General features: G+C 48.2%; 1 protein-coding gene across 1 annotated transcript in view; it reads right to left on the reverse strand.

The window, feature by feature from the left end:
- LOC122372342 overlaps window positions 1–26,454 on the reverse strand; it is a 65,956-nt gene that overhangs the window by 37,544 nt on the left and 1,958 nt on the right. The gene's annotated exons all lie outside the window — the stretch shown is intronic.

Here is a 26,454-nt window from a genome sequence, read left to right on the forward strand (position 1 = left end):
ATTATTACGAGCGGGAGCGACAGCGAGATCTCGAGAATAAAGCAAGATAGCGACAAGCGGTAAACGGTACAGGGTACACACGGATAAGGTCCATAATTTTTACTAAGGTCATTTTCAAGCCAGGTCAAATATGACGTCACAGGAGCAAAAAGGAAGTCAAAATAGCGGCACTACATATATATGAAGTTTTTCCCGAATAACTTTCAAGGTATCCCAGCTAGGAACAAACTAATAGCACCATCGTGATCCTCTCGTCGATCCGCATCGAAACATATGTATGTTGACCTCGAAAGGTCGAAAGGTCAAAAGTTGACCTTAGGTCACGTGACCTCGAGGTCAACTTTTGACCTTTCGACCTTTCGAGGTCAGCATGCATATGTTTCGATGCGGATTGACGAGAGGATCACGATGGTGCTATTATTTTGCTCCTAGCTGGGATACCTTGAAAGTAATTCGAGAAAAACTTCATATTTATATGTAGTGCCGCTATTTTCACTTCATTTTTGCTCCTGTGACGTCATCTTTGACCTGACCTGAAAATGACCTCAGTAAAAATTATAGACCTTATCCGTGTGTACCCTGTACCGTTTACCGCTTGGCGCTATCTTGCTTTGTTCTCGAGATCTCGCTGACGCTCCCGCTCGTAATAATGGACACGTCATAAAAATGACCTGACCTGAGGTCAACGCAATGCGATAACCGCTTTTTTTATTATCGCATATGAATGACAATTGATAAGGCTATAATCGTCATCAGACAAAATTGCAACTTTCAGTGGGGAAAATATCAAGGTCACTCTTCGAAAAATATGTCAAAAGGTCACGTGATGAAAATTTTCAAAAATTGAAAATCCGAGATACCCAAAATGTTAGTTGGTTGATTGTGAGTTGAATCATATCCCGCGCCCCAGTGGCGGTCTCGGCCAACTTCGCCCTAGTGAGGGGGGGCATATGTTACCACCCACCTCTAACTCAAAAACTAAGAGGGCTAGAAAGACGCGGTAAAAAGCAGTCGATAGCTCTCAATACGTACGTTTGAAAGTATTTCGGTCATTTTTCACCTTAGAGCAATATTGGGGTCACCAGAGGTCATCAAAGGTCAAAATTTGCCAATTGTCATTATATTTTTCAGAAAACATGCCGCTATCTCAGGAACTGTGGTAGCTAGAAAAACGCATGGAAAAGCACTCGATAGCTTTTGAGCTCTTCTTTTGAAAAGCTCATTATCAATATTGTCCCCAGGTCAACGGTTTAGCCTCCAGAGGGCAAAAACTCCAAAAATAGCTGTTTTTACGAAAAGTGTTTTTCGACAATAACTTTCGACTACAAAAAGCCACGACATTTGTATTGCCAGAATCGTGTTCCCCTCACCGAGACGCGTCGAATGAACTATAATTTGACCTTGAAAGGTCAACTTAAAAATTTGACCTCAGGTCAAGGTCATGACCTGACCGAAAAAGGTCATGTTGCATATCAGTCGATGCGTCTCAACAAGACAAACACAATGAGACCATCCCCAGCGTTCTATGTCTTTCCAATCGCGAGTTATTGGCAAAAAACTGTTTGTAGCCTCAAATGACCTCGGATGACCTTTCTAGAGGCTATCAGCAAAAATGACACCTTGGTCATCACGAGTGGACTAAATCATTGTGATTCTGAAATATTTGGACTGTTCCTATGCGTACACACGGATCTAGAGGCATTTTCATTTTTCTCCATTGACTTGTAATGGAAAGGTCATGCCACTGACCTGACCTTAGGTCACGGATATAAAAAATCCGAGATATACAAATTGTAGGCTCCCATAACAGCATGCAATCCACCAAGTTTAAAACCTTTCTGACAAACACTGCAGGCTGGACATGATTGCAAACTTTTTTTAAGGCTTGGTCAGTTAACTTGACCTGGTGACCTGACCTGACATGACCTGGGGTCAAAAATTTCACACATTGTCCAAAATTGATGTACCAAAAGCTACCCCAAGCGGCGCGGCGCTACGCGCCGCGGTTTTTTATTCACACGCGAAAAACGCGACAGGGTGGTAACATATGCCCCCCCCCCCACTGGGGCGAAGGATATAAAGTTTTTATAATAGAAAACCAATAGTTTCTGAGTTATAAGCCGCCAAACATAGGGTTACAGCGTGACCTCCAGGAATTGCCCGAGGCTATATCTCGGAAACCGTTGTTCGAAGAAAAAAATCCTTGCCACAGCTGGCTTCCCCGCCCATCACAACCCCTTACACCAGTTTTCAACGAAAAATAAAATATGAGGGTGCAAATTTAATCTTTTATTTGTCGATTTGTCGTGGAACGCCCCATTTGATTTGCAACAACCTACCCCTGTAACAGATAGCCCCACTCCCCCTTTCAGGTCAAGTTGGATGATGAGGTAAATAATAAACCAAATTATTACAAATGCATTCAAATATATTCAAAAAGACACACAAAGCTTTCGGTTCATGGAACCTTGATCACTGTGCAAAAACAGTGATCAATAGGGTTGTTAAAAAAAACCGAATTTTGGAAAAGTATATGGGCTCATGGCTCATGTGGTGCGGTATTCTTTTCTGAGACCAATGATGCCCTTTTTTCTGAAAAGTATCATCTGTTAGGGGCTCCTCAAACGGCTTAAATAGGACCATGTTACGCCCGCCGACCGGCCTGTGTCAATAAGGGCGAGAACTCGACGCCGCGCGCCGGCGGCAGCGCCTTATCGGCACCGCGCGCCACGACATCTGCCGGGGTAACCGGACAAAAAGTCAAAAGGAATAAAGTCAAAAGACAAATAGTCAAAAGACAAAAAGTCAAATGCAAAAAGTCAAACGGGATAAAAGTCAAAAAGATAAAAGTCAAAACGGATAAAAGTCAAAAGACAAAAAGTCAAAAGCAAAAAGTCAAAATGTGCAAAAGTCAAAAACGCAAAAAGTCAAATGACAAAAAGTCAAAAATGAAAAAGTCAAAAGGATAAAAGTCAAAACGGAAAAAAGTCAAAAGACAAAAAGTCAAAAGCAAAAAGTCAAAACGTGTAAAAGTCAAAAGACAAAAAGTCAAAAATGCAAAAAGTCAAAGGATAAAAGTCAAAACGGAAAAAAGTCAAAAGACAAAGTCAAAACGAGTAAAAGTCAAAAGACAAAAAGTCAAAACGGAATAAAGTCAAAAGACAAAAAGTCAAAAGCAAAAAGTCAAAACGGGTAAAAGTCAAAAGACAAAAAGTCAAAAATGAAAAAAGTATAAAATAGAAAAGTCGAAGTCAACCCGCGCACCGACGGGGGGGGGGGCGGATATCCGCCCCCCCTGAGGTTTTTCGCGAATAGCGGGAAAACCGCGGCGCGTAGCGCCGCGAAATTTGGTATGACTATTCCCTTATTAATTTTACACATGGTGTGCAAGTTTGAACCTCCTACCTTTCAAGGTCAGGTCACCAGGTCACTTTGAATGACCCAACCTCAAGTCACTTTTTTGCAACTTTGTCACCGTGCCACAGCTACAGTAGATGTCGGAGGCCTTTGAAAGTCGCAGGATGTTATTAGGTCATTAGTAACTACAATTTGTATATCTCGGAATTTTGATATCGGTGACCTAAGGTCAGGTCAATTTCGCGACCTCCCCATTATAAGTCAATGGGGGAAAAATCAACTCCCTGTTTTTACCACTAAAACGGGTCGGAATGGCCCCATATACCATACATGACTTCATATACGATCAACCTTCACTACCTTGAGGTCTGTTTTGCTGTTGGGCAGCTGTGAGGTCATGTGACGTCATCAAAGGTCACCAAAGGTTTTTGGCCAATAACTCCGTACAGGAACAAGATACAGACGCGTGGATGGTCTCATTGTGTTCAGCTCGTCAAGACGCATCGAATGATATACATGATGACCTCGAGGTCACGTGACCTGAGGTCAACCTTTGACCTTGACCTTTCGAGGTCAACATATATATCATTCGATGCGGATTGACGAGAGGATCACGATGATGCCCTTAGTTTGTTCCTATCTTGACTAATTCGAAAGTTATTCGAGAAAAACTCTCTCCATATTCAGCGCCGCCATTTTGACTTTTTCGACCCCTGTGACGTCATCTTTGACCTGACCTGAAAATGACCTTAGTAAAAATTGTAGATCTTGACCGTGCGTATCCGATGCCGTTTACCGCTTGTCGCTATCTTGCTTCGTTCTCGAGATCTCAGGGGGGGGGGGCGGTCATCCGCCCCCCCCCCCCGTCGGTACTAAGTTGGCGCAGACCCCCGTCGGTGCGCGGGTCAAAGTCTGAAATAAAAAGTCAAGGATAAAAGTCGAAGCATCGATCTTTTCATCTTTTGAAAAATATTATACAGCGCAACGTACCCTACCCACTGAAGTTGTAAGGAACATGTAGTACGCGAGGGATTCTGACAGGTACCGGGGTCCGCAGCAGCGGGGCAGGGACGCTGGCTGCGGTGGTGGGGCCCACGCTCACATAATACGCGTTGAGCGCTTCCGGCGTGCACGCTGGCGCAGCAGCAGTGGCACTCTTCCCCGCCCCGATCACTGGCCGCAGCACTGTCCACATCCTCGCCGGTCCTGCCTCACGCAGCTGGTCAGCATAGTATGCCGCGTGGTCACGTCTGATGGCCGCTCGACACTGCCGGTTCACCACCGTATACTCGGCGCGCGGGCCGAGCAGTGCGCGCCGCCGCGCCAGCAGCGCTCGCGTGGCGTCCGTGGTGCGCGGAGCACCGGGCGGCGGCAGCCCCTCCCCCATGGGAGAGGGTGAAAAGCAGTGCCTCCTCTAAGCAGTTTTGACTGGGGGGGCCCGATTACGGGCAATGACTAAGGTAACCCCTACCAAAAACGTCTAAGACTAAAAAATGACAAGGTACCCCTCAGTGACCAGTTTGGAGGATGACTGCGGGGGCTGCAGCTCCCGCAGTTAACATGTTAGAGGAGGCATGGGTGTCGCTTTGTATAGGCATGGTAGGGCCCGAGCCCTACCAATAATTTTGGAAATTTAACATTATGCCTATGGCGTTGCGTGGAAAGAATCGCTTTGAATTGGCAAAAATTTACATTAGAGCCCTACCAATAATTTTCGGAAAGTGTCGCCCCTGAGAGGAGGCCCTGGTGAAAAGCCAAATCCTCAAAATAAAAAAAATACCATGTGATTAACGCTTAAATGACGTCAATGGACTTAAAGTAAAAAATACAAAAGACGAGATAATTTCAAAATTTTGAGTTGCAATTTTTGTCCTCTCAACTTTCAACCTACCCCATCAACTTTTCAAACGTTCCCGGGTCACCACTGCCCCATCGTGCAGTTCCAGTGCTATGGCAAAGTTTTATCTGAAAGTTTAAACGTGCCCGATAGACTGGACGCGATCCCCTCCGTCCACTCACGCTCTCTGGTCTCTGTACGGTCATTGCTGACTGGTCCAGCATCCAACGCGCTGGGTTTATAGAAATTTGGTTAAAAGAAATGAACATACTTTAATGAACGAACCCATTAAGTAATAAAATGAAAATGATTCACAGGTTATTATTACATGTGGGAGCACTGGCGCTGGAACTTTCTCAATGTTGGAGGGGCTCGAGGCAGTTTGAACTCATTTCTTTCCATGCAACGCCATAGGGTTAATTACGAGCGAGCGAGCGCAGCGAGCGAGCGAGTTCTTTCGTGTTTAAGGCAAAAATCTGAGTATGCGCGACCCGGCCCGACACGATCCGACCCGACACGACCCCATCACGCTCTTCAAACCATTATAACTCAAGAACCGCATGCCGCATCGACAAGCGGTCTTCTTTGCTGAATACCACTTGGGTGTAAAAGTTGTATGGCATGGACACCATGTTGTCTGAGTGTCGATCTTGGCACGTGGCGCGTGCTAAACTTGGGGTACTTTGCACACACCCGAAAACTATTATCCTCAATAACCGCACAACGGCTGGACCGATTATTTGACTTTTCCCATTTGATTTTTATCATTTTGACTTTTTTGCCGTTTTTTCACTTTTTGTCTTTTTGACTTTTTGCGTTTTTGACTTTTTGCCATTTTGACTTTTCGCCATTTGACTTTTTGCTTTTGACTTTTTGCGTTTTTGACTTTTCGCCATTTTGACTTTTTGCCATTTGACTTTTTGCATTTTTGACTTTTGGACGTTTTGACTTTTTGCCATTTGACTTTTTGTCTTTTGACTTTTATCCGTTTTGGCTTTTATCCATTTGACTTTTTTCCATTTGACTTTTATCCATTTTGACTTTTTGCATTTGACTTTTTGTCTTTTGACATTTTGTCTTTTGACTTTTTGTCCTGGAATCATCTGCCGGGCGGCCGGCTGGGCGGTGGGAAGTTTAAGTGCGTGGTCTTATTGCACACGATCGGGGTGAGCTATCCCATGTTTTCGGGGCGGAAAGTTTCAGTGCAGCATCGGTGCGTCTGCCACGGTGGTCTGTGTCGATGGTATAGAAAATAACTCAAGTAGAGCTTAGACAATACTGAATGATTCCGGGTAGTTGCCTCGAAACAATCCGTTTTAAGAATACAGCTGCCTTCTTCGTACCGTATCACTTGTTAATTCTTCAAAAAACAAACCCTGAGCAATAACACACCTCTTTGCATTGCTGTTGACAATTTACGTTAGTTTTTGACGGTGGCTCGCACCCCCAATATGCTGCCGCGCAACTTTATTCCAACGGCGAAACGGCAACGTCGCGAGAATCGAAAATTCACGATATACGTACAGCAGGGGCTGGCAATGCAGTATGCACAAGGACAGAATATGGAGGATACCCGACAGTCATCGGCCCAAGTTTGGGGGTGGCTTTGACGAGCATAGGCGTCACCAATGTCATTATTCAGATACGTTGATGTCAGATGCTGGGGCAACAGAATCGACGCCAGGTTTAACTTAGATTAGCGGGTCGAAAGAAAACATAACATGTCTGGGAGTGACAGGGTGGCCACCCTGACAGTGTGACGAAGTGAGACATGAGTAGAGACATTAGCCGGAGTACCTACTCATATAAATCAAGCGCCGTTTATCCAATCCTTCGAGCATAAGCGACGCCGGCAGTCCGGCCGTGCCCACCGATGCCGATCAAGAGCCGAATCCAGACCCGGCATAGAACACAGCTCTGCCCTGACGTGACACATTACCCCGGTGTGTCACTCATGACGGATAGACCAATGCAGGAGCCTTGCCAGCTCCTGTTGTACCTACTTCGTTAAATTTTCGATTCTCGCTAAGTTGCCGTTTCGTCGTTGGAATAGAGTTACGCGGCAGCATATTGGGGCTGCGAGCCACCGTCCAAAAGCAACTTAAATTGTCAACAGCAATGCGAAGAAGTCTGTTATTGCTCAGAGCTTGCTTTTTGAAGAATTAACAAGTGATACAGTACGTTAAGAAGGCAGCTGTATTCTTGAAACGGATTGTTTCGAGGCAACTACCCGGAATCATTCAGTATTTTCTGAGGTCTGCTTGAGTTGTTTTCTATACCATCGACACAGACCACCGTGGCAGACGCACCGATGCTGCACTGAAACTTTCCGCCCCGAAAACATGGGATAGCTCACCCCGATCGTGTGCAATAAGACCACGCACTTATAACTTCCCACCGCCCAGCCGGCCGCCCGGCAGATGTCGTGGCGCGCGGTGCCGATAAGGCGCTGCCGCCGCCGTGCGGCGTCGAATTCTCGCCCTTATTGACACCGGCCGGTCGGCGGGCGTAACATGGTCCTATTTAAGCCGTTTGAGGAGCCCCTAACAGTTGATACTTTTCAGAAAAAAGGGCATCATTGGTCTCAGAAAAGAATACCGCACCACATGAGCCATGAGCCCATATACTTTTCCAAAATTCGTTTTTTTTTGAACAACCCTAGTGATCAAGGTTCCATGAACCGAAAGCTTTGTGTGTCTTTTTGAATATATTCGAATGCATTTGTAATAATTTGGTTTATTATTTACATCATCATCCAACCTGTCATGGATACTCAACATTTCAGGTCAAGGTAGTGTTAAAAACTTGGCCATGTGGTCATAATACACGCTGTCTTTTTAGGGATTTCTGTTTTTTTTTTTTTTGAAAACTTGCTAAGGTGGCCAATCTTGTCATATGATTTGTGGAAGCAGTGGCGGCGGAGCACCTTCAATTAAGGGGGACACGGCCGACTTTTGGTCCCATTCTTTCCATGCAACGCCCATAGGGCTAATGTTAAAATGCGTAAATCAAAGGGGGGCACGGTGCCTCGGTGCCCTCCCCGTTCCGCCGCCTATGTGTGGAAGTGAGTAAAAAAGGCGGAAACCATTATTTTTAAAGACTATTTTTGCTGGGCCAAAGTTGTCGAACTAGCGTGTACAACATTGGGCACTTGCATTTTCACAAAAAAAATGTGTGTGCAGTGTTGCAGCACACACGAATTCGTCATTTTTTGGAACGCCAAGATACGCCTCTATCTATAGGCCTCTATAGGCCTTCTTGCTTAACTTTGTACAATAACAGATAGCTGAATTATTGAAGCTTTACCAAACAAGTGGGCCAAAGTTACACGAAACTACGGTACCACAATTCGAGGACCCCGGCTTCTATGAAACAGTATTGCATATTTTAACACCGACCTCGGCCGAATAAACGGCGCCTTAATGGCGCGCTGTTTGCCCTAAGATTCTCCCCAAAATGTTGGCGCTTGCCGTAAGTATGGACATTGGACATGCATACTGCGCTGAAATGACACATCAAGCGTCGCAATATTATCATTGACGGGCAATAAACTGGCCACGAGCTGCCAGAATGCACCGGCGGCTTGCTGTTCACTCCACAGCGCACTTTGACTGCATTGGTTACAGCCAGGAGTGCGGAAACGGAGTCGGAGTCTGTTTTGAAAACCGGCGTCGGAGTCGGAGCCACCAAAAATCAAGTGACTCCGCAGACCTGGCAAGGCTCTGGGGTGGTATTCTGTATTTGTGTTAGCCGACTACAGTCCTTGCCAAATGACCTTTGTCGCCGAGGCGTCCCTAAACTCAAACCATCAAACAGACTACAGTCCTTGCAGCCCATTTACAGTGGCACACTGGCAGTCATACACTACCTAAACTAGGTGACGAGGACGTGTACAGGGTGTCCCATAAGTTCGTTCTCACATTATATTTGCATGTAAAACAGAGTACAGTGCGTTTTGAAATATTTATGACCCGTCAATGTGCTCTTCAGTTCATGGGCAAACACATGAATACATGCTGCGGCATGCCACCCGTCATGTTTGGCAGCGTAGCAGGCTTGAAGTTGGCCCAGACTGACTTGACATTCGCCGTGAGCTCCTGGAGGCTGGAACAGCGTTTCGCTTCGACGAGCCACGATTTCAGTATCCCCAACGTATTTTCATGAAATTTGGATCCGATGAGTTGCCTGACATGTGATCTTGCGCCAGACGCCTGTCACACTCTCCTGGCACCGCTTTTGAGCTTTCCTTGACCTGTTCACCGATTCAGTGTCTCGCTTGAAGATGGGCTTACGACCTCCCGGATGCCATTTTCTCCTCAAAAATGTGTTCATATTTGCAGTTTGAGTTAAGCTAGAACGCTGAGATTCCTTTCAGATCTTCTTGGAGAAGCATTCTGCGTCCCAAATCTGTTTCTGGAGAACCAACCGTACCCTGGTCAGCGTCTGGACGCCTATAACCCCACAATACCGTGACCCTGGCCCGCTGGCCTTTTGCATAGGAACAAAGCGGGACGAAGCGGAGGCCTTCTCTTTCGCCTTTATGGGGCCGTTTTAGGGTTTGGACGAGTGTTTCATCTCGAACATGGACTATAGGTAGTCCAGATGACCACATTGATGTCATCGGCCCTCCAATTTCTTAGCCTCAGGCATAACGAAACACATGTTTGGCCATTTTAAGACATTTTCGACTGTTTTGAGTCCTCCGGCAAGTCTTAAGCTTAACCCTATTAGTGGCAGGGGGGGGGGGGAGTTGTTTTTATCCACCCCTCAGGTTTTTCGGGAATATCTCCGAAACCGCTGAAGCTACGATGCTGAAATTTTCTGACTTTTCCTAAAACTAAATTGGGCACATTCCCTGAAAATTTCAAGTTCATAACTTTACCAGGGGCGGCTCCAGAGCACTGGGAATTGGGGGGTCCTATTCGTGAAGCGAGTCATTTGGGCGAAGATCACGATGCTGCACCAGTTTTACGAACAGTGAATGAAAGGTATCATGTGATAACATATACAGTTATTGTGCATCCTCTTTTGACACGTTTTTGCTATAATAGGCGGATCCAGGCGTCCAAAAAGGGGGGTTATGTTTTACCTCCCAACATAGGTGCCCTGACACCGCCTATGCATGACCAATACAATTGTAGTCGTTCTCTCATAAGAAAATTGTAACATAACAAGACCATTACCACCCTTTTTAGAAACAGTACCAACAAAAACCTTATTTACTATACTTTTTGTGTACCCCCAATCTCAATGATCTGTATCCGCCTATGATTTTTGAAAATGCATATTTTTAGGATCCATGTGAATTCCTGGTTCATTCTCTATCGATCGGCAAAAGTTGCGTTAAGATTGGTTCAGAAACCTGGCCGTGATAAACAGCCTGAAATGTATCTGCAATTTGCCCGTTTTTACCCCCCTCTACCCCCCTATTGACATTTTCTAATTTTTATTTTTTAGAAATGTAGATCACGTTGAGCGAAATCGAATGCCGTTTGAATTTTGAAAATCGGCCCGTTAGATCTCGAGATATCAAGGGGGGGTCGTAAACAGCCCCCCCTGCCACTAATAGGGGTAGCCAAGGAGCCTGCCACTAATAAGTCACCTTGAGATATGTACCCCGAAAAATATTCTTAGACAGCTGATGATCCATCCTTAAAAGTCAGCTTATCAACTTTCAAACGTTTTGACCTTTTTAATGGCCACTTTGACGCTAGAAGTTTTGGCCATATGGCTCACTCTTGAGGGCTGACTGGAAGGAGGACAAACTTGCAGTGATTGACTCCCGACAAATCATCGGCGTCACGTGCTGACAGTGCGTACTAGAGATGTCAATCGGATACCAACTTTTTGGTATACCGATACCAAACCGATGCCAACTTGGTATTTGGTATTTCAATCCTAATGTGTTTGGTATTTTGTTGGTATTATTAACCCTTACTAATGTAAAAGAGGCTAAGAAATTGGTAAAAAGTTGGTATTTCCCTCATCTTTCAAAGTTGGTTCGGTTTCGGTATTTCCCCACGGTTTTTGGTTGGTATTTGGTTTGGTATCGGTATTCCGATTTTCTGTAATTGACATCACTAGTGCGTACTATAGCGACAGACATTGGCTTTAGACTGGTTGGCTTCAATCACCCTCAATCGTCACGAATGGTCACGTGCTGACTAAATACCGATACGATACGTACCCGTATCGGAGACCCCTATGTTGCGGCGTTAGCCACCTCTGCAGGAAGCGGACTTTCTAGCAAAAATTATTTTGCCTAGAGAAATTAGCTACTGAGTACTGTGGAGCATGTTGCTACCAGCCATGGCAAACACGTAAGCCCAGTTACGAGCCAAGTTCAGCGTGCCCTTAAGCAAGAGAGCCTCTAAACGAAAAATTTAGGTGAGTACGAACTTATGGGACACCCTGTACACTACGATGAAGACGACACATTACGTGTACATTCCCTGAGAGCGAGCAAACTCACGGATGTCTGATAAAACGGAACACGATGGTGCCAACATGTCAGCGGTGGGTGTATGCTGCAAGAAGCGGTTACAAAGCGCAGGGACACGGACAGTGAACCCTGACGTCACAGCATTCACATAACTGAACGACACGTGGAACAGCACTTTCTGCCGAGAGCGGCTGTTGGGAACTACTAGGCTAAAGACTGTCTTCAGGTAGAGGCAGTCGATCCTACTGAGATACACATTGGGTCTGTTCCTTTGGCTTCTCAGAAAAAAAAAGATGAGAGGAGCTTTGGCCTTTGAGGAGGTTGGAGGAGGCCGTATTTCGTCCCGATTTCGGTGACCACTGGAACGCAGTTCGCAGGAGGTATCAGCTGTTTGTGGAAAGAAAATGTTTGCAATCCTGGCGCATTTCACTCATAATATATATAAATATTTGGTTAATATTCGGTTATTAAGATTCGTTCAAATATCGGCTAACTTGCCTAATTTCATCCGATAACTACGCACACCGATAACTAGGCAGCACGGTGCACCTGTCTTGTAGTTGCCGCACCATTTGTGTCGTCCATGGCCTCCTCCGAAAAACCATCTTTCATTTCGGAGCAGGTTAGAGGAGGTTTGAAGCGAGTTTCAGAGGAGCTTTGAGGAGGTTGGAGGAGCCACTGGAACGATTTCATGAGCTTTGAGGAAGTTAGAGGAGTTAATGGAACATGCCCATTGAGTAGGAAAGAAAGATCGGCCTGCACAAATCGGGACTTCATCGAGCACAGACTAAAGCGGTTCAGGAGACACACATAATCGAGACTAGGCTCCATATCGGAGTCTGATGTAAGCCACATAAAAAACGGTGCTGCATAATTCGCTCAACCGCACAAGGTGTTTTTTTTTTATTGCTGCACCGCTCCAACACTGAGGAAGCTCCAACATTGGGGCACCGCCGGGGACATTGAGACAGTTGTCCACTGCACATTATTAGGCCTAACATCTTATTATATTTCCGTATGGTGGCATCAATGTGCTGTGCAAAGGTAAGCCTAGCGTCCAGAAGGATTCCTAAATCACGTACCTCTTGACGAGTGATCCCGTGACTGTTCACACTGTAGGTCGACTGAATGGGAGATGTATTAACCCTATTCCTGGCGGGGGGGGGGGGGGGGGCTCAGGAGCCCCCCCCCCTGAGGTTTTTTGGTTATTACTCCCAAACGCTTTAAGCTAGGAAGCGCAAATTTTCTGACTTTTACTAAAAGGCTTTTACGCAACATTTCTGAAAATTTTGAGTTGATCTGACCTCAGGTCAGGTCACCAGAGGCGGTTTGGTGACCCTACCTCAGAAAAGTTTGCAATCACGCCAGAGCTAGAGTTTTTGACCGATCAATTTCTTCTCTTCAGGCTTTAGTTAAGGTACCAGTATGTGTAATTTGTATATCTCAGAATTTTCATATCTGTGACCTGAGGTCAGGCCAGACTCGTGACCTTTACATTGCAAGCCTATGGGAAAATATTGAAACGCCTCCTGCTTCGTGTAAACGAGTCAAAACCACCCAATTCTTTCAGTACTATGGAAGATTATCTCATCGGTGATGATCCTGGTGCCGCTAATTGACAGGGGCACCGGCAAAGGTCATCTGAGGTCATGTGACGTCATAAATCGTTTTTTTTTTCTGTAAATAAATCACGACATGATGGTGCTAAAGACTTGTAAGTGGTACCAAACTGCTCGCCTGGTCAAGGCGCGTCGTTTGGTATGCAGCATGACCATACCCCACAACCTCATTGATGAATGACCTGACTTTGACCTCAGGTCAAATTTCAAATTGACCTGTGAAGGTCATCACATACTTATTTCGCATCGCCTCGGCGAGAGCAACAAAAAATGTATTGGTTTTATGTCTCTATGTTTCTTAGTTAAAAAGGTATATAGGTAACTAATTCCAAAACATTTTATCGTTGATGACCTCTGGTGACCTCAATATTGACCTGACCTGAAAATGTTTTATGTAAAAGTTGTAGATCTTTAAACGACCTATCAAACGCCGTTCGCCGTTTGTCGCTGCGATGTGTAGTTTTTGAGATCTGAAGGGGGGCCGAATCGGCCCCCCCCCCGCCAGTTTCTTGTCCCGGCGGAGCCCGCCAGGAATAGGGTTAACCCGCGAGTTGCTGGGGGGGGGGGGGGGCGTTAAACGCCCCCACTTTTTTCGCCGGGCCATAGCATAAAAACGGCGCCAAATTTTGGGTACCTGTAGGGAATTGATTGAAGTGTATTGTGACTAATTTCAAAAAAATCGGTCGCAAAAATTTTTGAGATATCGAGGTTTTAGTGACGTCATGATTTCTGAGTTTTCGGCCAAAAACGGCATATGTTCATAAAATCATATAAAATCACAGAATAGACATACAGACATGCCGTAAACGCCATTAGACTGCCAATACCATGAACAATCAAATGGCTATCTTCGATTATTGATTATCGTTCCGCATTTTCCAAAATCTTCAACTGAATCTTGGCAATTTCTCGTGACTACTTCACGACCATGATACATGCATTTCTTAAATTGAACTTTTTAAGCCAAACACGTACACATATGATAAAATGAATGTCACCATCGTGTTCTACGCTCCAAATTACCCATAAAACATGTGTCATAGGCTGCGAATATCAGTTTTGATTTTCGGGGATATGTGCCTACCCGGTTGACCTGACCTTGACCCTGACCTATGCTTTACTGACCCCTACATGGAGCTGACACTCTTGTAGGCCTTATATTATGGATTCTGCACCGTTTTGACAGAGTTTATGACGAGAGGCGCCCATTGCGAAGTCCTGAAGTCCATGCTACTGAAAGCCCGATTTCAGGTGTTTGACCTGACCTTGACCCGACCTGTGACCTCAAAATTCAACTTTAAAGTACTTATCTGAAGCGTCTCGTGGCGTTCTTTCGTTTGCCGCCTCGTGCGTTTCGCTGCGCCTATTGGTTCTCCAGTTATCGGCTGGGGGCGTTTAACGCCCCCCCCCCCCCCAGCAAACGGTGGGTGGCGAAATACCCCAGCAACTGCCGGGTTAAGGGTGAAAGTGATCGATCGTCTGACATCTAACCGGGTTGAGTTTTAGCCTCCATGTTTTACACCAGTTATGAAGTTTGTCTAAGTCAGCCTGAAGTAGAGCATCATCTGCACGTAACAGAGAGCCAGTCTTCATACACTTCGGGATATCAACGAGAAAACACGCGAACAACAAAAGACCCAAAATGCTGCCTTCGGGCACGCCGGACTGGACAATAGTCCAATAGTCCACGCCAGGGGCGTAGGCAGGGGGGGCACTGGGCCATGCCCCCCCCCCCCATTGGGCGCCGAAGGCGCCCTTTGCGATTGGAGGGCGCCGAAGACGCCCTCCAATCGCAAATGCAATTGTGATAGAATCGAATCGAAAAACAATCGCGACTGGAGGGCACCCAATAATATCATGATATGTATTTTAATAGAACCGTCCGGAGTCGGAGTCGGAGTCGGAGTCGATTTTTGAAGCCGGAGTCGGGGCACCCTAAAATCCATCGACTCCGCAGCCCTGGTTTCCAGCCGGCTCGCGTTGGCGCACTAAGGTCCTAGTGACACTTGATTTCAAGTGTCACTAGGCGATTTCGGTTCGCGCTGAACGACTAGCCGATTGGTGCAAAATACCGCTTAGTGTCAGTTGTCACCACCTTCAAGTGTCACTTGGCCGCCTAGTCTTACTAGCTTCTTAGTGCGCCATCTCGAACCGGCCCCAGAGATCTCGAGAACGGCTGGGCCGATTGTGCTCAAATTTGGTACATCGCTCGAGACCGGTTAGTTGGGTGCCGTGCACAACTCAGTTGGAGGTACATACCCCCTCGCAATTTTGCACGTGCAAGGCTTAGCCTCTCGCTCGCTACGTTAGTCGCCCCAAAAGGCGTTATACTGGTCAGTGGCGGATCTAGGATTTAAGTTTAGGGGGGGGGGGGGCAAACATTGCGCCGCCAGGCAAGTCGGCGAGAATTTCAAACGTCCAGTCTTAGGAACAAAAAAAAAAAACGAGCTACCCCTATTTTTCTCCTCGGATTTCGGGAATTATTTATTTTTTTATTTTTTACATTTTTGTCAGTTCGGCCAAGCCAGGGCAGCGCAAAAAAATTTGCAGCCACCCTGACTCCGGGAGATAGTTAGAGAATAGCTCACCGGCGCTATGGACGGTCCGTCCTCTACCTCCCGCATCACCTCGGCAAGACCTCGTCCGAAAGGTCCGCCCGCGCCGGTTCTCAAGGGCTTCTGTATCCGGAGACCGATAAGGGTCGCAGCAGCAGGTTCATGTGTAAATGCCCACGACCAAAGGCCACATCAGCGTACCTGCGATACTATACGCAGTCAGGGTTGCCACGTAGTTAAACGTATTAACAGTTGTTTCCGGTAATAGAAAATGAGATCAGTCGATTAAGAATCCCAACAAGAAATAGACGAAGAACAGCGCATTTGTTTTCGGTCCTGTATTTATTGATGCAATTACAATGAACATTCCTTAACTTTGGGACTAAACTTCGCGAGCTAGCAAAACTATACAATAAGTGTTACTTTCGAGAGGAGATAAACGATGCTTCTACAGACTACATAGGACCACAGCGCAACAGCCAACGGAATCACACTGAACAGCGTTAAGTTCCCACAACATACTGAGCTTCTCCAACACCTCGCAAACCAAAAGCTCTGACTGAGCCTTTCTGTGTTTGTCTCCGTTAGATAACGGTATGGCTCATGAAAAAGCCGCGATTGGTAATCTTCTTTACGTTATTCCCCTCAGAAACCTATCTCGCACTTGTTCGCACGCAGTACACCGTTCTTTCTGGCCATCACTGAGTGACACAGCGGCAGTAGCTCAACCATATCGTTCACTCAACCAGTTCTATCTCGCCTGCCATGTTACAGCTACCACCAGCGCAGCTTTACTTCACATTTCACAGCGTCTGACTGCCACATTGTTTACCCATCACTAATATCCACCGAACTCATCACTAATCCTCACCGACACCCTCTCCGGGTCAGATAAGTAGCCGGACTTATGAAGTGTCCACACCTCTCACTCACCTTCAGCGAGGACGCCTTGCACCATCCAGGAATCGCCTGACGACCTCAGACGTGGCTGGTAGCTCGGTGCGGTGTGCTTGTAGCAGAATCAGCGACTCCAGACGTTCCTCGGTCATGGTCGCACGTATGGCCGACAGGGTGAGGTTTACTTTCGAGAAAGTGCGTTCCGACTCAGCAGTCGACACTGGTAGCGTCGCCAGGATCCTCAGCATTGCTGATAGCGCTGGGAACACTGTCTTGTCACAGGCAGCGAGTGCTCTGATGGCTGTCACTGGCCGCTCACTTGGCGGAGTTCGGGACCACCGTGCCTTCCAGATGGTGAACTCTGCATCGGTCTGTCTTCCGACGACTTGACGAGTCCCTCCATTTATTTCACATTTTCTTTTCAAACACCATATTTTTAGTATTCAAGTTGTAGTTTTTTAGGGGGGGGGGCAAAAAGATATGTTTGCCCAGAGGTTTTCCGTTTAGGGGGGCAATTGCCCATTTTGCCCCAACGTAGATCCGCCACTGATACTGGTTACTTTAAAGTGAGACGTGTTTTTGCACTTATACTAACCTGCGAACCGATTGAGAAAGAGCAGTGCTCTAAATATATCGTTTTGGTATTGTATTTTTGTCATCACATTCTACTTAAAGGATTGAGGATAAGGTCAAATTACTCATACTGCAAAATACCTATCCAATCCTAAGTCAAGTCGGAGAAAGTGATGGGCGGAAATAGTTTGTTGGGGTAAGTGCGACTTGTCGAACTCTGAAATGAAGCGCTATTCGGTGAGCCAGCCTTGCACCCTCCCTGTGTAATGGCGTTCAGCCGTCTCGACATCTACTGGGCCGGCGGTGGCTCGTCGCCGTTGCTGTAGCCGCTCCCCTCGGTCATCCAGGTGTCGGTCCTCCAGGCCGGGTCGTAGCGGGCCACCCGGATGGTCTTTGGCCCGCAGCAGCCGCCGATGCCGACCAGCGTGATGTCCGGAATCTGGTGTGGAGCCGTGGTCGTGTAGATTGGAATGGCACCGTCGTTTTGGTGAATGGTGATGTCGCCACTGCTGTAGTGCACGGTGAACGTAATAAACTCCGAATCGCTGGTAATGGCGCCGGTTCTGAGGTACCCAGACGTTATATCACTGTCGCCATAGTAAATTAGCCCGATTCCTTCGTTGAACCAGCCACCGACAATTATGTCCATCACTAGGTGAGCGTTGCCCTGCAGTCGAACAATACAATCTCTCGCCGCTTTGCAGTCGTACTTGACGGTGACCTCGTTTGTGGCGGCGATCCGGCGGAAGACGTAGCTGTAGGACGGAACAGTCATGACGGCGTCGGTGGCGGTACCGGCCTCCTGGAACAGCCATGGGTCGGCCACGCCCGAGTCCACCCTCATCCACGAGTCAGCGTGCTCGCTGTGCACCGTGAAGAAGTCGAGCGGCTGGCTGACGCTCGCGAATGCTGTGGCCAGCGTCGGGTTGCTGGTGGGTCCGATGGCCATGTTGCCTCCGCACCAGGAAACCTTCAGTTGGCTGTAGGTGTCGCTGTTGACCATGCCGTTCGTATCAACTCCCATCAAAAGGTCGTGATCGGTTCCATCAATGTCCTTGTAGTACAGGTTTATGACCTCGCTTGTGAAGCGGAAGTACAGCCGTGTCCCAGCATGCTCGTCCTTCCAGGTGGTTACCAGTTGGACCTCTGCTCCAGTACCGAGCTTCACGGAGACATCGAGGGAGCAGGTACCCGGCTTCAGCTTTTTCCAGGTCCATTCGAACCGGTCCATCCTCCAGAGCTGCCAGCGGGGCAGCATCAGGCCGGGTCGCACCTCCCAGAACTCGTCGGACTCGGATTGCTGACAGGTGCTGTTCAAACAACGGTAAACCCCTGTGGGCTTCAGGTGGACGCTGCAGTGCGCGTCCACAGCGCAGAACTCACCGGCCGCCTCCGCTGCACACTCTGCCGCGCAGTATCCCCCTTCCACACAACTGGGGTCGTCCCAGAACGGCGTCTGGGTCTCGGCGGTCAGGTTCCGACGGTCGTCGTACACGTCGTAATAGTCGACGGCGGCGTCGGCGACGAGCGGCAGGCCGTCGCAGGCGCGCTGACCGAGCAGCTGGCAGTTGATCCCATCGGAGATGGTGCCTGAGTTGAGCGCCACACAGCCGGCCAGTTCGCCGCACAGGGCCAGACACTGTGTGACAGAGACCGCCTGACGCTCCTCCAGGGGCTCGGTCAACAGCTTGAAACCTGACCGACGAGCGCCACTGGCGTACCTGGTCTCCATGCTGGCCATGACCGTCCCCAGTGTGATGAGGAGTAGGACGGGTATGGGCCGCGGCACCGCCGGAGACATGACTGCTCACGGGCTGGGCTCCACGGCGCCTGTGGATGGACTTTCTGCTGCTACTGGACGGTGGTAAACAGGGCTGTCGATGTAGGCTGGCGTTGTGGGCGTGGCGACGCGACAGGCCCGCAAGTGGCCAACGGACGCATAGTTGCAGCCCGGCTGCCTGGATACCTAAACTGTCCATAACGATGCGGGGTGTCGAATATAGGTGCAGTTCCCAACGGTTGCTACCCACCATCCCGGCCGCCCGGGCCAGGGGAGCAGGCTACCACTGCACCGTGTTTTAACTCTGGCCAAAAACTGGCCAGGACGCGAAATATCTACTATTTTTAAACGTTTTCATTTGGCCACTATCGTGTTCAAAAATGATCAGAGCATCTTTAACGACGGAAGCTTTTATTCTCTTCTCTTTACTTTTAAAAGGGCTGAAAATGTACAACAAAGTCAGACAACTCTCAAAAGCTAAACTTCGGCGAACAAACGCAGAAACAGTCGCCTTGATTCACGTCAACATCTTCGAGCTTTGGATTGACAAAACTATATAATTTGGGTACCAAACGATAGCGCGAACTTTTGGCTTTGTAATGAGTCATAATTTATATAATTATAATGCATATAGGTGTTACATTTATTGATTTTCGTCAGCCCTTACATTGGCACACTTTTTTGAAAAATGTCAATGTTCTTTTAGAGCTACAAAAAATTGTACGCTAGTGTACGGTCTCAGACTACCACCACACTGTAGGTCAAGGAGTTGTCTATGTGTCCTCAAAATTTCAGCTGCGCCTGAGTGCGCCGGTGTTGGGGGTGAACACTTTTTTGAATGAGTCATGTCTGTTCCTGCTGAGCCATGGGACGGGCTCTAGCGTGCGTTAAGGGAAAATACTAGTACTCCTCGTTCATTCTCTCGTCTATTGTGACGAGTTGGTGGCCAATGGAAGGTCGCCGACCTGTGTGCGACCTGCCGTACCCTGGGGCGTAATCAGCTGACGGCACGACCCCCCACGACACGTGCCAGTTGCATTTTCATGTGTCGCGAGAAGAAAGCAAAGGGTCTCCGGAACCGGAGACCGGACAATGTCGGTAAATGACAGTTGTTCATTCAAAAACTGCTAGCATTCCTATGAAATATACATTTCTTAAATATCAACAGCATTATCGGTATAATCTATTATGTATAGTACCTATAGGTCTATAACAGGAACTTTCCACTCCATGGCTATTGCAGGAAATTCATAGATGGGCTCTGGAGCTGTATGGTCGCTACACATGCTTGCTTGATAGTTTATAAACATATCTTAATACCTACCTGATGGAGCGCAATAAAATATTCATTGTGCCCAGTTTGCGATGGGACTGTGAACTGAAAAGTGACTGTATGAGACCGGCCACAGCACGCATCGCTGATCACGATGATCGGCAGGGTTACCATCGGCCTCTTCAGTTAGTATTAATACGTTCGACGTAGGTGGAATGGTATCATTAGTGCTGTCCACCTTTATGAAAAAGTATCCGTTTGCTGCAGTAAGCGTCAGTTAGTATGGCAATGAAGTGCTTTTACGTGCACGTTGCATGTTACATAACGCACCATACAATAGGAATTGGTAAGTTTTGGGATACATTCTACCATTTCACGTCATGCAATGGCGGATCCAGTGAAAGGCATAGTGGGTATTTGCCCTCCCCATAGCTGAGTCGTGTGGGCAAGACTATCCTTTTCCGCTCCCAAAGCTTTTGGTGATGATAAACATAATACGGCGTCGATGCCTATCTGGACGAAAAGCAGGTCTTTCCGTCACAACCATTCTGAGGGATGGAGCTGACCGCTCACTGCTCATTATTTAGGTCGGTATGCTGATAACAGATGGAAATCCCTGAACTACACGCATGCAGATTGCAGGCGTAGTGAAGCGTTGTAAAGTCACCGGCGCGGCGGTGGGTCGGGGTCGCCGAATGGGTCGGAAACATTTGCCCTCTCCAAACGGATAAGCTGGATCCGCCCCTGACGTCATGTGACGTAAAACATACAAGACTCTGGACTTACTAAAGTGGAGACCGGGTTAACATCAAGCTGATATCAAAACATACGTTTAAAATGTTTTTGAAATAAATATAAAGATTGTAGGTCCTATATGAATAAGTCTTATAACTATAAGAACATTCAAGGTCACCTGAGGTCATCAACGCTAATTAACAAGGTCATGTCCTCAAACTTGACTTGCCTCGTCGATGAGCCTTGCTAAGACTTGCGGTTATTCTAAATTTATAGATAGGGTAGCCTGGGGCAAGACGCCCCAGATAAATTATTTTGCTACATAAATTTTGTCCCACATCACCTGAAAGGCCAAATTTGTGCTCAATGCGTTCTTTGGACATTTTACTTTAAATTGCACCCCTCAAATTTATTCACTTATGATCGGACTCCAAGCTAGAAAGTGATTTGTGAAGCAACTGCAAATGGGGCATTTTGCCCCAAGCCCAGGGCAAAACGCCCCACGGCCTGGGGCAAGTAGCCCCATACTTTAGATTACAGATTTAACATGGTAGTTGGCTTAATCTTATGTGAGAGGTCCGTTAGACCTCTGGAGGCACGGCTCTGAAGTTAGCACATTCCATCCTGTCAGGTGTTCAGCTGTGACACTATTGTATGAGCAGGTTTTTCACCTGCCTCATAAGACCAAATAATAAATTATTGCAATGCAAATGTTTACAGAATACTTCCTTTGCCATCCAGTTGCTGAGAAAAATGCACATAAAGGCATAGAAACTTACTGTTCGCCAGCTACCAAACATTAGAAAGTGGGTAGCCCGAACAACACATGAGGTAAAACGCCCCTGTGATTTAATGTTACCGCTTGAAAGGGCGTTGTTTCAAAAGTGCACGTGAACTGGTCATTATTTGTTAAGTGAATTGAATGTTCTGCTTTTTGGGTCAGGTGGGGTTAGGCCCTGGCAAGAAGGGAAGATTGCTTGGGGCTTAGGGGCATCTGGGAGGAGTATGACTTATGAGTAAAGTGATTATGTGGAAGACTCGTGTGGAAAAGGCGTAGGCCGGCCTTGGTGATCCGATGGTTCTTAGTGTCAATTGTGATTACTGATCATGTTTGTTCATTAATACGAAAGATAACTTATCGGACAGTTTTGGTGTCGAAGAGATCAAAGGACGATAAATCTAATCAAATTCCTACAAGCTATTTCGGCATTCCTTTTCGTTTTAGTCATTATTTCAATTCAACTATGGCAAGTTTCGATGTGAGATTGATCCCAGAATTCGACGGTACTGGGGATGTTGTCGACTGGATCGAAAAGGTGGAAATGGTATGCAATCTTCAGCAACCGGCTGCAGATCAAGTGGTAGTCATACCACTGCGATTGAAGGGTGGCGCTTCTGCTGTTTATCGGCAGCTGCCTGAAGTGGACAGGAGAGAGGCGGTTAAGGTAAAGGCGGCTCTGCGACGCGCCTTTGCCGCTGATAAATACACTGCCTATGAAATGTTCAGCGCGCGTCGGCTGGGCACGGGAGAATCGGTAGATGTGTATTTGGCAGACTTGCAACGGCTGTCAACCCTCTTTGGAGGGCTCTCCGAAGAAGGGATGGGATGCGCGTTCGTTGCCGGCCTACCCGAATCTGTGAAGCAAATGCTACGGGCCGGCGCTCGCATGGAGTCATTGACTCTATCTGAAGTCGTGGATAGGGCCAGAGCCATCCTACGGGAAGACTGCAAGGTACCCGATATAACGGCTATGGTGGTGCGACGGGGAAGAGACGGCCAAGACCAGCGCTTCAATGGTGGGAGGAAGGAGCGAGGGCCGTGTTACGCGTGCGGTCGTCTGGGACATATCGCGCGTGAATGTCAGGCGCGTGAAGGAAACGGTCCAAGCATGGTGAGATGTTTCCGGTGCAACAAGCGTGGACATATCGCGGCTCAGTGCCCGGAAAACGAGGAGCGAGAGGCGGTCCATGCGCCGGCCTCCTCTCGGGACTGAGATGGAACGGCGCGCTGCCGGTGAGGGAGCTATCGATGAACGGAGTTGACTGTGATGTCTTAATTGACACGGGATGTACTCGCACTGTGATTCATTCGTCACTCTGCGCTGTTTGGGAGAAGCGGGACGTGTACGTGCTGACGGCCAACGGGGAGAAGCTGGAATGTGCGGGTACGGCTGGTGTTCGTGTGCAGGTTCCGGGGATGGCACCAGTAGTTGTTGATGCACTTGTGGTTGCTAAGAAGCCGCTGGGATTCAGTGCGATTCTCGGCATGGATGGAGTGAGGGCTCTCGGGGGAGTAGCGGTGCGATCGCCCTCTGAGGTAAAGTTCGCCGGCGAGAACGAAGCATGTGGCTGTGTGGGGGACCCGCAAGATCTGACTGTTGATAAGGAAGACTTCCGTGTCGTTTTCGCTGCGGAGCTGCAGCGCTGGACAGTGGAATGGAAGTGGTCCGGTGAGGAGCCACCAGTTCGCCTCAAGAATGGAGTGAGCGAGTATACTGTGCCGGATGAGGTCAGAAAGGACTATGAAGAGGAGATTGAGACCTGGATCAAGAACGGATGGCTACTAGAATACGATGAAGAAGAACACGGTCCCCCGAAAGGCCTGATTCCACTCATGGCAGTGGTCCAAGAGAATAAAGGGAAGGTGCGACCCGTGCTTGACTTCCGCGAGATCAACACATTTGTCGACACGTACACGGCAGATGTTGATGTGTGTGACGAGAAGCTCCGCGAATGGCGTCAGATGGGAGCGAACGTAGCGCTTCTGGACCTCCAGAAAGCATACCTTCAGATACATGTAGACGAATCTCTGTGGCCTTACCAAACTGTCGAGTACAAAGGGACAAGATACTGTCTGAGTCGACTTGGATTTGGCCTGAACATCGCACCAAGGGTGATGAAGACAGTCCTCGAGGCAGTGGTGAATCAAGACGAGGACGTGGCAAAGGCAGTGTCATCATATGTCGACGATGTCTTGGTCAATGAGGATGTGATGTCCGCGGAAAATGTGAGCAAACATCTTCGAGCCTTTGGGCTCCAGTGCAAGGAACCAGTACGACCAAAAGAAGGCGCTCGGATTCTCGGTCTCCGAGTTCAGGAAGAGCATGGCAACCTCAAATGGAAGAGGGACAACGACGTCCGAGAGATCGACGGGCCGGTGACGAAACGCAAGGTGTTCTCGCTTTGCGGCCGTTTGACTGGACACCTTCCGGTGTGTGGCTGGCTGCGGCCAGCGGTGTCGTTCTTGAAGCGAAAGGCTAATGAAGCGGCGGACGCTTGGGACGACGTCATCGAGGACAGTTTAGTGAATGGGCTGATCGAAGAGATAATGACGCAAATAAACACAGATGACCCAGCGAGAGGTCAGTGGGACGTCAAAGGGAACGAGGTGACGGTCTGGGCGGACGCCAGCATGTTGGCCTTGGGAGTGGTCCTCGAGATCGAGGGCGAGGTGGTGGAGGACGGATGCTGGCTGCGACCAACCGACGGAACACATATCAACATGGCAGAACTTGATGCCGCGCTGAAGGGCGTCAACATGGCCATCCTCTGGGGTGCTAAGAGAGTTCGACTGATGACGGATTCGCGTACTGTGTACCATTGGATCACTGACCTCCTGAGCGGCAAAGCACGGTTAAAGACGAAGGCCGTCTCGGAAATGCTTATCAGGCGAAGGCTGAGTACACTGAAGATGCTGGCCGACGAGTACAGCCTGGAGATCAGCGTTCACAGCGTGGCCTCTGCTGACAACAAAGCTGATAAGCTCACCAGAGTGCCGGAGCGGTGGCGAGACACGCGTGCAGGCAGCGGTCCGGCTTGCATCATGGCGGGTGCAGAAGGAGACGAAGATGAAGCCGGGCTAGTGAAGGAGGTGGAGCGGGTGCATCATGCCGCTGGACACCCAGGTGTCAGAAGAACTTTGTACTTTTCCAAGAGGGCAAACTTGCGGGTCACCAAGCGTATGGCACGATCTGTTGTATCAGCTTGTCAGACGTGCCGGTCGATCGACCCGGCACCGGAGAAGTGGACTGGCGGACAGCTGTCGGTAGACATTGTCTGGGAGCGCGTCGCAGTTGATGTCACGCACTTTCAGGGGTGCCTCTATCTGACGATGGTGGACTGCGGACCATCAAGGTTCGCGATTTGGCGCCAGCTGCGATGTGAGAGCGCGGCGTACATCACAGGGGAGATGTCATCGATTTTCTACGAGAGGGGAGCACCTTCAGAGCTGCTGGCCGATAATGCTACCGTATTCCGCAGCCGCGCATTTCAGGCATTCGTCCGTGAATGGGGCACCCGGGTGCGGTACCGAGCAGCGTACGCACCATCGGGTAATGGCATCGTCGAACGAAATCACCGCTCCGTGAAGGTGATTGCTGCGAGGAAGGGATGTGGCGTGCCGGAGGCGGTGTATTTGTACAATGCGACTCCGAGGGACGACTCGACCGACGCAGCAACCCCTGTCAGCATGGTGTACAAGTACACAGTGAGAGTCAAGGCAGTGGATCCGGTTCAGCCCGCTGAAGAGCCCGAGCCAGATACATGCAGGTACAGCGTGGGAGATGCGGTGTGGGTGAAATCGGCGCGGGGGCGATGTGACGATCGGTACAACAAGGGAGTGGTGACTGGGCGAGTGTCACTGCAGACTGTGGAAGTGGATGGGGTGCCAAGACATGTGCGCCACCTGCAGCCCCGTGAGGCGCACGTGGAACAGCCTCAGAGTGATACCGCAGATGACGAAGGGCCGCTCCTTGTGCGTCTCCCAGAGGAGAGCCGGGAGGAGATGGGTCAGGGAGAGGGACAGTGCCGGCGGTCCCAGCGGCAGGTGCGGGCTCCCATGCGGTACGGTTTCGATCAGGATCGGGGAGGAGTGTGATTTAATGTTACCGCTTGAAAGGGCGTTGTTTCAAAAGTGCACGTGAACTGGTCATTATTTGTTAAGTGAATTGAATGTTCTGCTTTTTGGGTCAGGTGGGGTTACCCTAGTGAAAAAATCCTTAAGGACAGTCCTAAGGATTTGTTAAGGACGATCCTTAACAAAATCCTTGTACGAAATTGATACATAATCCTTAAGGATTTGGTTAGAGATTCCTTAAGGATTCTGCGGACAATCCTTAAGGATTTTCAGCTAAATCCTTAAGGATTTTCAGCTAAATCCTTAAGGATTTTTATCAATGTCTTTAAGGATATCAGTCATAGTCCTTAAGGACTCTGTCGTTTTTCCTTAAAGATTGGTACCAAAATCCTTAAGGATATTGGCTAAATCCTTAAGGATTCTTAGCAATGTCTTTAAGGATATCAGTCATAGTCCTTAAGGACTCCGTGGTTTTCCTTAAAGATTGGTACCAAAATCCTTAAGGATATTGGCGATAATCCTTACGGATTT

Source organism: Amphibalanus amphitrite, unplaced genomic scaffold, assembly GCF_019059575.1.
Source record: "Amphibalanus amphitrite isolate SeventyFive unplaced genomic scaffold, NRLGWU_Aamphi_draft 000004F_arrow, whole genome shotgun sequence".
Taxonomy (NCBI): Eukaryota; Metazoa; Arthropoda; class Thecostraca; order Balanomorpha; family Balanidae; genus Amphibalanus; species Amphibalanus amphitrite.